Genomic DNA, 6,377 nt, shown 5'->3' on the forward strand with positions numbered 1-6,377 from the left:
AGGCCATTGGCGACCAAGAGGGAGAGCTTGAGGTGACTCCTAACCCTTCCCGCTCTTTCTCTGGTGACTTGATTCTGTGCTGCAGGCTCACGCCTTCTCACTTGGGCTTTCCCTTGTCTACAGAGTAAAATCACCGGCCAGAAACGTGCACATTTTTTCTCTCTCAAGACAGGAATGGTGCCCAGTCCTAGGGCTATTCATCCTGTGGCAGGTGATCAGTCTCACTGGCCTGCTCATGACTGTGCAGTGTCAGGGCCTCCTGATTCCCTCCACACTACAGGAGAGAATGATGATGGATTCAGTCTTGTGCAGATTGCCACAACTGCCGAAAGTTCAAGCAGGAAAGAATGCTGTGAAGGGCTGGAGAGATTCTCAGTGGTTAAGAGCACTGGCTGCTCTTCCAGAGGTTCTGAGTTCAATTCCCAGCACATGGTGGGTCACAACCATCTATAATGGGATCTGATGCCCTTTTGTGTCATGCAGGCAAACATGCAGACAGAGCACTCACACACATAAAATACATTAAAAAAAATAAATCTTAAAAAAATAAACAGCTGAGAGGTGGTGATGCATGCCTTTAATCCCAGCACTTAGAAGGCAGATGCAAGTGGATCGCTATGAGTTTGAGGCCAGCCTGGTCTACAGAACAAGCTCCAGGACAGCCAGAACTGTTATACAGAGAAATCCTGTCTCGAAAAAAACAAAACAAAAAACAAAAAAGGAATGCTGTGGAGTGATGGGGGCACTGGTTAGCTGTTCCTGCAACACCAGGGCCTGGGACGGTTTTCTCAATGGACATTAAGTTGTCAATCACTGGAGACTCTTCTTGAATCTTCTTTCTTTCATCTGAATGAGAGGACTAGTCACGGTATTTTGTGACAGCTGAGGACACAGCCGCTCATTCCATTATCGCCTTTCTAGTTCTGTTCTCTTAACTGGGGTCTCATGGAGCCAGCATTGGCCTCTAATTCACAATGCCGTCAAGACTAACCTTGGATTTCTGGTCTGACTGCCTCCTCTTCCTCCTCCCGAGTACTTGAAGTACAGGCAGATACCGACACCGTCATACCCAGTTAATGCAGCAAAGGAGACCAAATCTTGGGCTGGGTACAAGCTGGGTGAGCAGTCAACTGAACTGGCTAATCCGCCCCCAGCCCTCAGTACATTTTTCTGTTTTCAGTCACTCCCAGAGATCCTGCAGAAGTGTCCCTGCGGTAGCGCCTGTGACCTCAGAACTTGCCATCTTTACTTGAACTCAGCATAGAATGAAGGCGTTGCACCGGCAGCTCAGGGGCATGGTATCAGTGCTCACTAAGGTACTTTTCATAGCTAATAATGGCTACGCAGGGCTCAGTTGCCCTTCTACCTCTTTCCCAAACAATGTTCACCACAAAATGGGGGCAGGGGGACATCTAGGATGCGGACTTGACCACCTTGTTTTCTTTTCTTATGTAGACCAAACTTCCTCACAAAGAGAAGCAGCGTTAAGTGACTTGACTCACCTGGACTTAACACGGGTGTGCCTGAGAGCAGAACGGATGGGCTCCTGACAAGTTGAGACACCTACAGAGGTGACTTGTTCACTGTCACCTTGTTGGGAAATAGATCACAACCCCGTTTCCATTCCTGAGGCTTTTCTTCCTACGGTCGGATGGTTTTTTTGTTTTATGGGGTGAAATTGACAAAAGATATTTGCGGATTTCACTTTTGCGGAGGGTGCTTGTGGGGTTCCTTTTAGACTTGCTTGGTAAGTATTGCCATATGCAGCCTGCTTCTCCGGCTACACCAACTACTCTTTACACACACACACACACACACACACACACACGAGAAATGTCTGGTGAGAAACTGCAATTATCAATTCAAATCCCAGAGGCCAGAATCAGGTAAACCCTCCCCATGTACCCAGGGTTGCCATTTGGTAGAAGGGCACAGAAAAGCCTTGCCATGGAGCTGGTGTGGATCAGCTGTGGCGTGTGTGGACCTGCACCAACCCTCACAGCTGGAGCACTGGTACTGTCTCCTGATTGTCCTTGTGGCTGCAAAGTATCATGGTAGAAACCACTTCGCGGACGCTTCTCCCGAGTAGGTGTTTGGGGCTGATGAGGTTACTGCTAACGAGATGGTGCACAATCAACCAAGAGCAACTAGAAAAAGGTTTTAACCGCCCACCTTTCCAGCTGCAGAACCCAATTCCGGGGCCCTCTGAAGGCTTCCTGACATATCTCAGCTGTCCGTGGCCAAATTGAGAAAATAAAATTGGGGAGTGACTGGTTTGAAAAGGGAGAGCAAGACAGAAAAAGAAGGTTCTATCCATGTGTGATTCAGGGCTTGTTACTTGTATCTAGATGGGCAATTAAGACCCAGCCGAGGCAGTCAGTCACACTTGTCTTCATTGTTAATTCCTAGGGTAGCATCTAGGAAAACTGATGTGGGATTCCCCTCTGTATGCTGTGATTACCATTCATTGATAAAGAAACTGCTTTCGGATTTATAGCAGGGCAGAACTGAGGTAGGCGGGGAAAACTAAACCAAATGCTCGGAGAAAAAAGATGGAGTCAGGGAGATGCCATGGAGCCGCCAGAGGAGAAAGATGCAAGCTGCCAGCTGGAACCTTGCCGGTAGGCCACGACACTCATGGTAAAATATAAAATAATAGAAATGGGCTAATTTAATATGTAAGAGCTTGCTAGGAATATGCTAGAGTCATTGGTCAAGCAGTGTTTTAAATAATACAGTTTCTGTGTGATTATTTCAGTTCTGGGCAGCCGGGAACGAACAAGCAACCTCTTACCTCAGAAAACATTCAGTGCATAAATTTCATTGCTATAATTGCAAGGCAGAAATGATTATCTAGCATTATTAAATCCAACCTCTGGGAGCGCATATGAACATCAAGGAGACCCTCATCTCCAATGGTGATCCAACATATTGAAAAGAGTAGGCGCATTTGTGAATAAAACACTAAGCCACGTGATCCAAGGAGATCCATTTTGTAGTTCTGTCTTTTGGGTGGGTTCTTGCTCCCACCACCTCCTAAGCCCAAACCATTTAAAAAAAATCTAATATAATATCTACTATGTCTCCTCTTGGTGAAAGCAAGGTGGGAGTGTGGAAAGTTCGCCCACATTCCAGTAGCTCAAAAATTTAGAGCGCATCACCATAGTACCTTCTGGTGATCAGCTTGGAATAGAATAAAAGAAAATAAACTCATAAAAATCCTGCTGAAATTCACTCACGCTTAATTTGGTTAATTGATTGATTGGATCATTGGATAAAGCAAGAGAAAATTCCGAAGTGCCACTGTAGGAGAGAGAGCAGGAAAGAGAGAGAGAAAGAAGAGAGAGAGAGAGAGAGAGAGAGAGAGAGAGAGAGAGAGAATCATGGCATATGAGGATGTTAGGTTCAGTTCACACAGGGATTCTAACAAACCCCATGGATGGGTTCCAGTGTGATGAAGTCTGGAAAAGCCTTTGGAGGTTGCTAGGTTTTGGGGAGAGGTCCTGATGCTGCAATGAGTGACCTTAAAGAAGAAACATCAAACTGTCCTTTTCTTCATTGTGTTTGGGGCCAACCTGAGCTACACAATGAGGTGAACCCCCATCTCCCCTAACCTCCAACCCCTGTGGAGCCTCAAAACCAAACATATAAACAAAAGAGGGAAAAATAAATGAAGACGACATAGTTTCAAATGCACACAGGGGAAGAAGGGAAAGGGGATGGAAGGGAGATGAACAGAAGGCAAGAAAGAGTAAGGACCAGAGAGAGAGGAAGAACAGGAAGGAGCAGGGAGGTCATTGCAGAGACTTTGTGAAGGTTCTAGAAAAGCAGACAGCCCTGCGTTGCTTCTGGAGCTTCTAACGATGGTCTGTGACAAGGTAATGAAATTTACAGACTTCTAATCAACATAAAACTCAGTGTGAGCCATGGCTCTGTTTCCTTCCAAAGTACTGGGACTATAGGCCAACACCACCACCCTCAGATTCTAACTTATTCTGTTGTATGCAATCGATTGAACTTTATGATGTATTTTGTTATTTACTGAACTTCATCTTCCTGTTAGGTAAAACAAATAGCATACATAGTTTAAAAAATAATCTTAGAGAAATTTGCCTTTTTTATGATTTCATTGATTTCACTAAAACTTGTCTCATAAAATAATTTTGTCTCATAACATTTTTAAACTGTGGGCCTGAAGGACCAATTACATTAATATTAAAATATATAGTAAACTATAAAATATAATACGATAATGAAAAAGCTCTTCTGCATTTATAGCACTTAATAACATACAGATAGTTTCATATATATTACCTAGGTTCTCTATAATAATAATAAATATATTATTATTACCTTTGTTACAGTAGATAAGGCACCAGAGGATCAAAGAGCCACTATGTTCAAGGTCACATATATAGAGAACTTTAAATCCCAACCTGCTCCACTGACATTTTCATCCCATAATGTAGATTGGATTCTTACATTGAATAGGAGAGAGTGAGTGACATTTTAAGAGCACATTATTTTATAAGTCAATTTTGTAAGGTGCATATTGGAACTTCTCAATATTTTTTACGATTTCCATGGACTCATATCCTCACCCATATTTTATGTTGAAGAAATTGAGATAGCATCAGATAGTGTAAGGGAAATTTAAAACGTTCCCCTGCTGTGCTTTCATAGGCAACTCAATTGTTCAACGGAAATGAGGTTTTAGAAAAAGGCTTTGTTATAGAAAGCCACACCAACATTAAGTCCCTCATACTATTTTCTAAGACCAAAGTTTAATCTGTGAGGTAGAAGGAAAATACAATGAGACTATTTTGATGTTTAATGGACAGAAAAAAATCAATTTGGAATTCCTGTCGTTATCCACCTGCAATTCTGCTCAGGTCCCTGGGTGTTCTCAGCAGAGCACACAAACCCAGACTGCACAAGTTTCTACAAGGCCTGCCGGTGCCTAAGCCAGGCTTTCTCTCCAGTTGGGTGTACGTGTTCCAGGTCTTGACAGATCTAGCTGGGGCTGGGAGTGTACCACCTAGAAGATGACTTGCCCCGTAGAAGCCCGGGGTTCCATCCCAGGAAGAAAGGAAGGAAGGAAGGCAGGAAGGGAGGGAGGGAGGGAGGGAGAGAGGGAGGGAGGGAGGGAGGGAGGAAAAAAGGGAGAGAGGGAAACGGGAACAAGGGAGAGATGGAGGGAGGAGGAAAGGAAAGAGGAGGGAGGGAGGGAATAAGGGAGAGAGGAAGAAGGGAACAAGAGAGGGGAAGGAGGGAGGAGGGAGGGAAGGAAGGAGAGAAGGAGGCAGGGAAGAGGGGGAAGAGACAAAGAAAAGGAAAGAGGACAGTTAAACAAACATGTGTATTCTTATATTACACCTATCTAAGAGGATGATAGACACAGAATCAAATATTTTTTAAATATTTATTTTTATTTTATGTGTCTGTCTGTCTGTGTGAATGTATACCATATGCATGCATGTTCCTATGCAGACAGAAGAGTGAATTAGATCTCACAGAGCCAGAGTTACAGGCAGTTGTAAGTGGTCCAGTGTGGGCTCTGAGGACCAGATGTGTGCCTCTCGGGAGAGTGACAAGCTCCCTTAACCAGTGAGCCATTTCTTCACCTTCTATTTGTTCTTTTTATAAATTTATTTATTTATTTATTTATTTTCCATCCCAAAGTTTCCCCTCCCTCCTCTCCTCCCAGTCCCTCCCCCTAACCCTACCACCTCCATTCTCACCCATCCCCCATCCACTCCTCATCTGTTTCTGTTCAGGGAAGGGCAGCTCTCCCATGAGTATCAACAAAACATGGCATATCAAACTGCAGTAAGACTAAGCACTTCCCCATGTATTTAGGCTTGGCAAGGCAACCCTGTAGGAGGAGTAAGGTCCCCAAAACCAGTAAAAGAGTCAGAGACAGCCCCTATTCACACTGTTAGGAGTCCCATAAGAAGACCAAGCTTCACAACTGTAACATTATATATATGCAGAAGGTCTAGGTTAGTCCCATGCAAACTCCCTGGTTGTCAGTTCAGTCCTTGTGAGCCCCTAGGAGCCCAGGTTAGTTGATTCTGTGAGTTTTCTTGTGGTGTCCTTGACCGCTCTGGCTCCTACAATCCTTTTTTGGTGTAACTCTAACCAAGTACGTGAAAAACCTGTATGACAAGAACTTCAAGTTTTTGAAGAAAGAAACTGAAGAAGACATCAAAAGATCACCTATGCTCATGAATCGGTAGGACTTACATTGTAAATATGGCAATCTTACCAAAAGCAGAATCTACCAATTCAATGCAAGGCCCATCAAAATCCCAGTAAAATTCTTCAAGTAAAATCCTTCACAGACCTTAAAAGAACAACACTCAATTTCATATGGA

This window comes from Myodes glareolus, chromosome 1, assembly GCF_982192425.1.
Source record: "Myodes glareolus chromosome 1, mMyoGla1.1, whole genome shotgun sequence".
Lineage (NCBI taxonomy): Eukaryota > Metazoa > Chordata > Mammalia > Rodentia > Cricetidae > Myodes > Myodes glareolus.